This window comes from Aythya ferina (assembly GCF_964211825.1).
Source record: "Aythya ferina genome assembly, chromosome: 17".
Lineage (NCBI taxonomy): Eukaryota > Metazoa > Chordata > Aves > Anseriformes > Anatidae > Aythya > Aythya ferina.
Window position 1 is genome coordinate 3,701,755 of NC_140316.1, and position 12,447 is coordinate 3,714,201.

General features: G+C 44.0%; 1 protein-coding gene across 2 annotated transcripts in view; it reads right to left on the reverse strand.

The window, feature by feature from the left end:
• Positions 1–12,447, reverse strand: part of GALNT9 (polypeptide N-acetylgalactosaminyltransferase 9) — a 432,488-nt gene that overhangs the window by 238,813 nt on the left and 181,228 nt on the right. Inside the window, exon 1 of one of the 2 annotated variants that reach the window (XM_084491674.1) lies at positions 3,045–3,240. The exons of the other annotated variant lie outside the window; for it this stretch is intronic. The gene's annotated coding sequence lies outside the window, so the exon portion shown is untranslated. Of the gene's footprint in view, positions 1–3,044; positions 3,241–12,447 lie in introns of those variants that run through there. 2 annotated transcript variants of the gene reach the window in all.

Sequence of the window (12,447 nt, forward strand, 5' to 3'; positions counted from 1 at the left end):
CCTTCAACATTTTTACCTCTGTCAGCCAGTCTAAAACATCACCATGCCAGGCATTCAGTGCCCAATTCCCCTTCACATGAGGGCACAGGAGTATAGAGCTGGCCTATATTTCAGCAGCAGCCTTGGGCTTGCATGCCCCAAAACATTTTTTGCTTTCTTTCTTACACTGATTTGCCCCACCTAACAATATCTTCTCATGTGTAGTTTCTAAGATAAATCTCCATCCCCAGAATGGACTGACAGGATGAAATAGTAGCTTACACCATGGATGCTTTTCATAGTACTTTAACTTGTGTCCTACACGGTATTTTTATTTGCTTGTACAAAACACTATAAAGCTAGATTGAATTTTCTTGGAAATCACAGGAACCAGAGCAGTGCTGTGAAGCACTCCTGAGCCCATCAACCTGCATGGGAAGATTTTAAGGTTTCTGGTCACAAGACTTTTTAAAAACCATCAGCTCTCAGAGGAGGAAAGACACAAATCTTCACTTTTATTTGCTAACTTGATTGGCACATTATTTTTCCTCCAAGATCCTGCTGAGTCTGCTTGGCTCGTGGCCAAGGGATGGGTTTTGCCTCCCTATCTGTACCAAGTTCAGTATGGCTGTGTGCAACTCAATGCGGATAGGGGCAGAAACAGATTACTAAATAAGCCCATTTCCCTAGCAACAATCCCCTTTCCTCCAGCACTTTCAAACTCTGGTTTGCAGCATCACTTCTCTTGACCCTAAGTAGGTGAGAGCTATGTCAATACCAAGTGTCAAATTCAGATGGCATAAATTGCTCTGAAGCTCCTACTTTTTCCCCCACCTTTCCTGCCACCTGAACTTAAACTGCCAACGCTTTGCATTGCTGGCGAGATCCCTGCACAGAGGGACCTGTGGCATTTAATGTGCATGAACCTTGCTCCAGAGGGCATCTGGGCATTCAAGTACTGAATCAGTATTCCACCAGTGACATCCTTAACTAAGTGAAATCTTCATCCTGAACGTGCCCATTTTTCAGAAAAAGACAATGATCTCTGAGCAGACTGTATCTGTTCAGGACACAGAAGTTTTTGTTCTTAACAATCTTCAGTAGGAATGAAGACAGTATTTCTCTGCTCCTAGGGCAACTAATTAGTGCTCAGAGCTGTGTTCAAACATTTTTCCTTAATGACACACACTTTGGCTACCGCTTCACACCAAACTTCCCATAAGCTAAAACCTTTAAGTTCTGTTCTATAACTTATCAGACCAAAAGCTAAACCCCTCCGCAAAACGAGGAAAAGGGGCCAAAACACAAAGGTGTTTAATTAAGAGACAAGTCTTCATTTACTAGTATTACAATGAATACAAAAACAAACAAACAAACAAAAAAAAAAACAACAACAACACACCATGAAGAGTTCCCCAGCAGATGAGAACCTCAGGGAGAAGAGGAAATACATGTTCCAAACCAATAGTCAGCATTTCCACCTTTGCTAGGCTAATACCTAGAACTGCCAGCCCAGTAGAAAAACATACTTTTTTTTTTTTTTTAAATGAGTTCAGAGAAGTTGCTTACACACAGACTGAAAAACTCACAGCTGGCAGGACAAGGCACACCACCAGCAAAGAACCTGTGCTGCCATGACCAGTCCTTCATTTACATCCAGGAGCCACTCTCAGACAGGTGTTTGGCCGGGCTTCCCCACTGGATATACACCTCGCTAATTATCGGATTTGTCTCAGGACTATCGGCGCTAATTAACACTGCAGTCTAATTAATCAGAAATTCAAATTCCACAGAACAGCTTTTATGCAGCTATTTCTGCTGCACACAATGGAGGGATTCCTTTGGTTTTGTGTTTGGCTTTTGTGTTAGTTTTACTTTGAACTAGTAGCAGGATTAATAGGCTGGATATGAGTAGAACTGAGCACTAACATTGGTCTTACCAAAATCAAACACGTACACTTCCCCCTACATTGTATTTGCTTCTCAAAATGTGATGGTTCTTCACATGACAGTAATCAATTCCTTAACTGTTGCTTGCTCTAGATCTTGCCATAGATCTAACCTGTGAGCAGCTCATGCTTAGCAGAAGAGTCACCTGCCAACTTTGAAGGCTGAGATCTCTGCAGTCCTCCCAGTGCTAAAACTAAACACACCCTACCCACAGCTGCAATCTCCAGGTTTGTTCAACTACTGTTTCTTCAGGGACACATGCGTTTCTTTCACTACGTCGGTGGTGTTTCAAGGACAAACTGCACGTTTCATCTGGCCCTGCAAGAGATCAGAGCCAAGCCTGGCCCGTGCCATTTCAGGAGCCTGAAACATTTGCAGCAAAACACCAATCAGCATGGGCTCAGATACCAGTCACGTATTGTTGTCACCAGACCCCTGCTAACACTTCACATTAACCCCTTTCCCTCCCACATATTGTGAACGGACATTTAGCTTCCCAGTTACCATTTCTGCCCCTTAATCATCTGAAATTCTGGTCTCCAGTGAGAGATGGTCATGGGATAGTGCAGGATCTCCCGCATCTCCCAGAACCCCTATTAAAACAATTAAGCAACAGGGAAACATCTATCCCCTCTGGAACATTCACAAATTGCTATCTGGACCATATTAATTTCAGTCACGCAGGAAGGAAATATGCCATTTTATTTTTACTAAAACAATTATTTTTGCTGGATTTGACTGGAGAAAGCAACTGGCTGCTTTAAGTACAAAATAAACTAAACTGTGAAACGCATAGCTGACCATAAACACTACACGCCTTTAAATAATCCTCTTTCCAGACTGATACTCCTCTACATCTCTAGGCAGGTTTGCCATAATCCTTAGCCCTACAATCTATTATTAAGGTGCCCTGTTAGCTATTTGTACTTTGCAATGCTTAAATAATTCAAATACAAGCAAGTGGGGTGTTCTACAAACCTACACTACAGAAGCTTACAGCATACATGGCTTTAAGCAATTTCAGCACTTCAGTCCCACAGAATTTCACCAGTCCCAGACAATCCTCCATTCCCCATCCAGCAGGGCTCCAGGCCACTGGGAACCTGGTGTCCTACCTGATTTTACAAAACAGCAGGAGTAGAAGCTCACACCATCAGGGGCTGGCATTGAAAAAGCACATTGCGCTCACGTCCCCTAAAATCCAGGTCAACTCCAAAGTAAAAAGCAGTTAAAGAAACCTTCCCCCTCTACCTATGGGCTGTTCTGGAAGATCTGCTCTACTGAATGATTTAGCAGCTGAAGGCAATAGGAGCTACAGGTGCTTGGCACGTCTGAAGCATCAGCCCTAATGAGGCAGGCATGGCAGAGAGAGCACAACTACCAAGGAGCATGGGCAGGGCTTAATCCTGCTGCTGTTACTGATCCAATGGGCCTCAAGATAAGCAAAAGTTAACCCTTATGTTAATCCTTGCTGGCTTTTACATGGGGTAATGCTGTTCTCAGTAGCCATACGCTTATGAAAACTTTCCCTTACATAACATATTATAATCTAAATGCATCTGAGTATGAAAAAAAAAATAAAATAGAAAGGAAGCTCTTTGTGCCTTATGAGTACTGGGAGGCAGACATGAAACCTCAGAGTACTTGTGCATGTCTCCATTTCCCCTACACAATGGCACTGAGAAATACCAGCTCCAGACAGGCTGCAGCAGCTGAACATCAGCAGTGTGTTCACTGGGTGCACATTAACCCAAGTGCCTTTAAACTGGTACAAGAATAATTTCATGCAGGTCTTGCACCCTACTGAAAACCACGGCTTGTTTTCAATCTCCCATTACGCATCCATGCATCGCTGCGTTTGTTTTCCAGAGTCTTTGTAGGGAAGAAAGAGGGACTTTTGTGATCATCCTGCTGATTATACCTACAGCTGGTGAAAATTAGGGAAAGCCAGATGGTGCCTCACCAATCGTTCTGCAGCTGGCCACAAGGAAAGCAGCTGGGGGAGACAAACACTCCCACCATGCTCATCACAGAACAGCACAGAAAGGAAACGCATCTCCTCCTAGTAAAAGTCCAATTTCTATTACAAAATAGAGGTATGAGGGAAATTGTTTCATGTAATTGCTGAAGAAAAAAATAAATAGAAGGACATGCAGTTGCATCGTGAAATGAGGGCAGCAAAACCTAGCCTAGTGTGAGTAAATCCCAAGGTACGGCAACCAGCAATGTCCTTTAGCTGCAGATACGGTAGCCACGCCATGTCCCCTGCAATGCTTCACGTTTACATCTGCAAGCCTCATTTCCTCCCATCCTCTGAAATGCTAAGATCCTCCCCTCCTAAGGCAACACTGTACTGAGAACAGATGCAGCTCTAAGGCTCAGAAGCTGAACTATACATATATATATTTAAGCAAACACAGGATAGTTGTTCATTAACACAAAAAATGAGATGATATCGTAGGCTACAATGGAGCACTGCTCTACTGAGATGCTCCTCTGAAGGCCTGGACTTTGATCTCCTTTTACATGCCACATGCAGACCTGTGTTTGAAAGTTACAGGCACCGTAAGCTTCAGTTTGCCTTCCTCCTACCTGAACTAACCAAAAAAAAGGAATCTGCATTGAAAGCTTTCCATAGTTCTTAAGCACCAGCTGACCGTGAGGTGGGAACCGTCATTCTGTTGATTTCACAGATGACTTGGAAAAGGCAATTTTTTACAGGGTCACTGACTTGCCTCTCTACACCTTTATCTTCATTGCATCTGAGGGCTCTTCAGCTGCTGAGTCCATTCCCAGAGCACTTTCCATCATATCTCTCGAGCCAGTCACGTTTTTTACCCTTGCAACCCTAAGCTGATAGTCCCATAGCCCTAGATAGACTGAAACTATTTTTTCCAGAGCTGTGATGATGGCGAGCACTCTAAAATTTCTACAACAGTTGTGTACATCTTACTATTTTTAATTCCTTACATGGGCAGGTTCTCTTAAATTGCTCAGGAACACTCAGGAATACTTGCACACTTGCTGGACCCTCAATGTGCTCAGTGGGTCAAATAATTTGTTGTGATCCACCACAGAAGAGCCCCCCAAAAATGGCAATCTCAGTCTGCAGAAGGTTAAAAGCCACTAGTGGCCTTACAGTGTGACAATAAAACGCCGAGTGACACCCTTTGTCAGAAATTGCAAAAGATTGCAAATGAAGCCGAAATGCTCATTTTCTGGAGACAAAAAACCAGAACAATCTCCAGAGATGTGGTGACAAACCATCACAGTTCGTCCATCACTCCACACAATCAGGCTTTTGTTCCCTTCTGACAGTCCATCTTTCCAACGCACTGATTTTCTTGCAGCCGAGTACCACGCAGCACTGCTCCAGAGCATTAAAACAGCTTCTGCATTTCATCCCAGAGGCTTCCCCACTTAAATGACAAGGAAGGGGCTCTCCTGCATGCAGATTAGCCAGCTCTGCGCAGCCAGCTGGCATTAGCCCGCACAAGTCTGGGGATATCGTGACAACCATCAGCTTATCGAGCTGGGACAATCTCATCCCTTGTGCATCTGACCCCAGGAAGGGACAGCACACAGTTTATTCACAAAATGCCAACATGCTCATCGACGTTGTAGCCATGTAAGAGGCTGTTTAACCCATAGTGTACAGAATATTGCCTCCCAGCTCAACCTACCTAGACATTAAAATCAGAAGTCCTGGCAGGTAAGTGCCTGATAAGAATAACACTTTGCCATTGAACTGCATGTGATGAGGAACATTTTTTACTAACTGAAAAGTTATTAGCTTCCCCCATGCCTGTCCACTATTAGGCACTTCTGCTTTGAATACACCAAGATTTCTCCATTATTATTAGGACAATAAAGGACCAAAATACTTTTGACTCTGTTTATCTAATAAACTCAAACCTGTGATGTGCTGAGTGTTTGTACTGAATGAATAGCAAGTTTATAACTGCACTGGTTTAGCTAGAGAAAGGAGGAAGAGAAATAGGGCAAAAAAAATGGCATTTTAACAATATTATGATGTTCCCTTTTTAATTAATATTGCTGATCCATACACCTCTATAACAAACAAGCACAGATGGAGATATTGCCCCATAAACTTTTTGCTCTAAGCTTACTGTACTTAAATGTAGATACCACTGAGGATCAAGACAGAAAAATGGAGAGAGTTATAAATAAAAAGATTTCACGCAGGAAAGCTAAAACACTAAACTCATGTCTGTGTAGACTCAGAGGATGACTCACTTAATCTGGAAACATTTTCAGACATTAAAGTGAAATAACATATCTGTGTGGGTATGGGGTAACTGGGAGACTAAAGTGACAGAGAAGTTGAAATGTTAAGATACTATATTAAGAACATATATATTTATGACCAGAGTTGAAAAGAGCTTTAAATATTTCAAAAATTTAAAGACTACATTTGGGGTATGTTTGATAGATTTTCCTATAAACGCTGTGTTCGCTAGGTGGAAGGGGGAATAACCCTATTTCCTAACCCACTCCCTTAGGACTGAATTACAGCATGAAGCCCATACTCCTCCTCCCCAGGGGATCCCCCCACAGCAGCCAGTATGGGGCTTACCCACCTGCTGCTGGCTCTTGCAGGCTTCAGCAACCCCTCATCACACCGCAAAGGTAGGTACAGATAATATAACATATGCATAGTAAGATTTGCATATTTAGACAGATACAAATAAAGTACCAGGGGAGATACCCAGACCAGACTGGGACCAGGATTGTGCTGGTTTTCTCTGAGCTCATAGCCACCATGACTTTCCGCCATGTCAACCAGCTCCACGTGGAGCAGCACCTCATCTGGTGCAAAGCAGCACCACCGTGCAGTGACTTAATGAGAATTTCACTAATTAACCCCAGCACAGGACTGATGGCTTTCTGCCTGAAGAGAATCAAACATTTTCCCAGCCTGCTGGCCCGTGAAAAGCTTTTGTTAGAAGGGCTGATCTTTTTCTGGTGTGCAGAAAAACAGTTGTGTTATGTTTCTGTTTCTGGAAAGAGCTCCAGTGAGTGCTTGCCATGCCAAGGGGACAGGCTGGAGCAGGCTGTGGTCCTGCAAGACCCAGTGACATCCAACAGGGCACTGTGACCACACAGATCCACTGCAAAAGCGTGACACGCTGCTGGAGGGAACGAGCAGAGCAGAGCTGCGCTGAGCCAGGCAGCCTCCCCCTTGTAATGAAAACCCAGCATATGTGCAAAGTAATTAACAGCTAGCATTTAACTCCGGAAACTAAATAAACAGGGGCAGAGCTGGAGAACATCAGTGCCAAGAAACACCAGACCAGTTTGAACTGGGAGCTGAGCGCAGCACTTCCCAGCTCACTCTGCACTCAGGTCTGCACACACAGCCCTGCAGATAGAAATACAGCTCTCCTACCAGCCTAGCAATATTTATTATTTATATCTGTGATAAAGATCATCTATATAGTCCAACAGAGATGGAATCCACCTACGCTGCACATAGACTGCCCCCAAAGCAACACCCCCACGTATCCTGTACCAACAGACGAAGCAGCCAGGCTCAGCGATGTGACCGAGGGCAAGCAGCCGGCCAGAGGTGCTGAAAGGCTCTTACAGCTCCCTGATAAACTCCAAAAGCAATCCCAGATGGGGATAGACAATAAAAACAGTCAGTGTTGCCAGGGATCTTATGCTTAATCAGAGTCATGCTGATTTTGTATTGATATGAATGGTAGCATATAGAAAAGCTCGTAAATTTTATTGAGTGAAAGCTTCGTCAGATATAAAGAAGCAAGAGGGTAATGGGCATGAAACTAATAGAATAAAAGCAGTATGGGGTCATATAAAAATACAGACTGATTTGTCTCCTATAAAAGTGACATTCAGAGTATGATAACAGCATTTCCAGTAATTGATTAAAGGCATTTGATCCCCTCTTCTCTCTCAGATAGGACTCAAGCTTGTAGTTGCAACTATACTGGTGTTAAGAATCGAGAAAGTAGAAAAAACACAGCCTGATTCTTTTAGTTGACCTGAAAATACAGAGCTCCTATTCTCATCCTCTGTTCCTGATTCTTTCAGTGCTGCCAAATGTTAAAGAGACACCTTAGAAGCAAAGAGCTCAACAGTTAATGTGGTGCAATTTATAGTTGGAGCTTCACCCATGTAAAATACAGCTGTGTCACAAGCCTCAGCTGCAGAAATTTCTTACAGAAGATGCAGAGGCTATGCTGACTTCTAAAGTTATAACTCAGCAGAAGAGCTGGAGCAATAAGCATATTTTATTATTAGAGGCTGCAGGCTTATTTATTTATCCAGACTGTGCACCAGGCAGATGCTGGAAAGAAGACGCAACCTTTCCCCCAGGCTCATACACACGGGCAATTACATGTCTGAATACCTCCCTCCCAGAGAGAGCTTGGGCTCTGGCTCTGAAGAATGGCAATTCAACGCTGCAAGAAGCCAGCACAAGCCAAGGAAGGATGCTGTGGGGCTACAGGATAGCACCAGGATTCTCAGCCTTTTCTGTACCATGCTCTTTGTCATTCAGCCGAGACCCAGTAGCAATCCAGCATTACATTTAATAACGTGATAAGGCTGGCAGTAAGAAGCCCTGAGCTAACAGGATATTAATCTCTCCATCTTTGGAGAGAGGACAAAGCACGAGAGCAAACATGACCCAGAGGGATATATGAGGACTCTCTTTTTTGCATTTGTTTTATGGGCTTCCCTCTGGGCTTCTGACCCAGAAGGAAGCCAGTAGAAGCTAAAGGGGTGCCAAAGGTATCCTTCAGCTGCAGTTGTGCACATACCTGAGCTAAAGTATTCAGACAGGGAGCTGGATGCTGTGGTTTGTGCCAGCGACCACTTCAATTTACACTGACTGCTACCTCCTTGAACCAGGAGTGATGAGTGCACGAGGGAACCAGGATGGGCAAGCAGTCGGAGCTGCAGGTAGTTGGGGGCCACCTTCGGATTCCCTCAGAGAGAATAAAACTATAGTCCTGCAAGGTGGTTTTATGGCACTTCAGCCAAACAAACCATATTTAAGGTAAAAAACTCGAGTGCCTCCCCTCTGGAGCAATTGGGGGAGTTGCAGCAGGACCCCACAGAGACAAGAAAGAGATGTGCAGGAGCAGCTTGCCCCCTAAACAGAAGGCCTGGCTCTGGCCACTTCCCCAGCATTAACAGTAGAACCGCCTGCAGCAAGCTGCTCTTTGTTGCATGGCCATTTTCGAAGTCATGAGCATGCACCATGCAGGCATGACGTGAGCACAGACAAGGACTGCTGATTAACATGTCTTTGCAGCAGCCCTTTCACTCCTCTAGGAGACTTTCCTTGCAGTTACTGTTCGTTTGCAGTTTCAAAATGGAAGCTGTCACCTGTTCGAGTAATGCTGGCCCAATGTAGGTGGTGTCTGCAACCCTTGTCCTAAATGGCACACAAGCTGGGAAATCAAACAGACAAACTGAATTCTTCGTAGGTTCCCTCTGAAGTGTTCCTGCTGATGATAAGGCCAGCACATCTTTCCGGGCTTTAGATTTTCCTACTTTCCACACCTGTGTCCAGCAGATGCCCAGCAGTTGCATCCGTATCCTTCCCTCTAGTGCCAGCTCCAGGAATCAGGAAACGCCAGCCCCTGGAAACACCATCTCTGACCTACCCAACAACCAGGGCTAAAACTGCTGTGATATCTAAGAACCTGTTTGTTTTTTGGTCTGGTTGTAATTTAAATCTCATGAGCTGCGAGATCACCTGGGGGCTCTAAAATGGCTTCTGTTCAGGTGAGAAAAAGGTTTATTTAGCTTCCAACAGCTTCTCGTAGAGAGTTGGGTAGCATCTGTGAAAGGCAGCCATTTGATTTTGATTAGATTTGCTGAGCAAGTTGGAATAAAACCAAAACCACTGAGCACAACTGCTGGGGATGTCCATATGTAACACCAACACACTGGAGGTGAGGAGAGGGATCTGGTCTTACAGAAAACACGGGCACATTTACATGTTTGTGTGAGAGCCAGTAAAAAACAGTCACCTCTGGAACAGCATGCACATCGACCACCTGCTGCCATGTCAGGATCTCTTTTTCTTAAAACAGCTAAGCCTGTGTTGACACCAGGCTCTGAAGTGGCATCCTATCTGTGCTTCCCTCTTGGTCTCCCCAGGTTTTCCAGTTCTTTCTTCTTTTGCCTATCCTTGTTTGAATATTGTGCAGCAAAAAATAATTGTTTGCAATTACTTGTAAAGATCCACTCGATATGTCAGTTTTTCCATCCTCCTTCATCTCTGTTTTCCCTGTTCTTTCAGTTCATATGCTCCTGTTTCTAACCTGCTCCCACACAGCTTCGGCTCTATCCACCTTCCCCATCCAGGATTTTACATCTCAATCATGTCCTCTCTTAATCTCCTGTCTTCTAATGAATTCAAGCCTAATTTTCTTAACCTCTCCACACAGCTCTAAACCACCGAGACCTTTTATCCTACTAGTTACTCTCTCCCACACCTTTTCTAATTCTTCAATATGCTTTCTGTAATAAGAACAAACCGCTAGAGGCAAAAGCCTCTTTTCTGGCAAGTGGAAAGAGATTTATTAGAAAGAACAGAAGAATGTTAATAGCAGCCCCATTTCCTGCCTGTGACAGACACAAGCTGACACCCAATTTCAGCTGGTGGAGGTCCTTACGAATCCATCCTGCAGCAGTGACGAAATGGGAGCAGCTGATCTGCAGGGGATTCAGTCTGCTTCTTCATTGACACACTGCACAGTCTGTCTGCAGCTGCTTCTCACCCGTGCAAGAGAACAGCAAGAACCCGACGCCCACCTCAATAAGCATTTCACTCAGAGGAATCTCATTGCTTTTGCACGGTGCAGGTCCCTCGTGGGCTGGGGTGCAAGAAGTTCCTTTCAACAGTTTTACCTGTCTGCTTCAGTCTTGACCTAGAGAGACAGAGATCAAGTATTTTGCTCTAAGGGCGTGTCAATCAGCCTCCTCATCTGTTTCCTGGCAGCACAATACCACTGCAAATTTACAAGAGTTCGATCTCCAGAAGGAATGGATCAGCAGCTGTACATCCCACATGCCACCTGTAGAGCAGTCTAGAGGTTTGCACATCCCTAAACTGCCTAAGCAAAACCCTGCTGGACTGCTCTCCTAGTGTAGGTACTGGAAGTTCACCACTAATGGGTGAAAAACAAAGTAGTTCACAGGTACTTCTGAAAGACTTTTCCAGACATCTTCAACCCACTGAGTTCAGAAAGAGACAGAGCACTTTCCTCCCAGTCTGGTCAAGTAACATACTGCCAGTTGTCATCATATTATGCCTGTTAATCCACAAAGCAGGAGAAACAGCTTCAGATGAGCATAGGCAAGTTTGAAAGGCAACATTTACTCACAAGACACAGGCTGGTGACCACTTGTCTGGAGAGTAAAGCACAGAATACAAACTAACCCTGGTTGAATTGCCACCTTTGTCACCTGCATGACACTGGGCAAGCCGCATCATGCCTTCTGCCAAGCCCTGGGCCTCCCTTCCAGTTCTGTAGAACAAAGACAAATTTCCTACAAATAACAATAAAAATAAAAAAAATGCAGGTCCATGGAGGGGTTAGACACTGAAAAATAAAGCAAAAAGAAGCATTGGAAGATATACCCAGTGCCAAGGAGACTCATCTAAAAAGCGATCTGTTTCTCAACACAACGGGAGCCATGTGAGGAGAGCTTCTCAGCTCTTCTGGAATATAAACAAGGCCTTTGCTGGGCTGTAATAAATTCCATAAACAAAGTATATTGTCAAACTGTTGTTTACACATCTTCCAATAAAATGGTACAACATCTTTAATCGGGGTTCTTTACTTTTTATTACCAGGATGTTGTTTATGATTGCAGAATGTTCTTCCTATAGCACTTTGATGCATCCATTAGGCTTCTCCCGTAGCCATGGGGAGATGCAAACCCATTAATTCCTTCGTCATCTCAACACTGTTGCCTCGGGGCTTTAGAAAGATAAACAACTCCATTGTCTAGAAACAAGTCTGAAACTTATCTCTGGACAACTCTGACTCTTCTGAATTACCCAAGTGCATAGACTCGGCTCCTATTTCCCCATTTCTCCATAACTTGCAAAAGTCTGAATTAGACCAATGATGATAAACTGTAACCAAACTTAGAACCCAAATCTGGATCTTTTTGCCACTTTTGGTAGAAAGGTTTGGGACAGTTTGAAGCTCTATGCAAAACATTTGCAACAGCATCAACCCAAGTTACCGAGTTTTGTTGTTGTTGTTGTTGTTGTTAGTGTTGTTTTTTATTATATGGCAGCATTATAAACAGAGAAAATACAATAATTACTTCATGCCATTAGAGGATTTTTTCCCCTTTCATCCTTACAACTGCTGCATGTTTAATCTTTGAGCTTCAGTCAGGCCTTCCAAAGATCATGGCTTTTGCCTGGCATTTTTACTTTTGCCAGTTCAGCCACTGGCTGGGTCTCACTAGAAAATGTCATTCGGTGCAAGGGAAAACCGG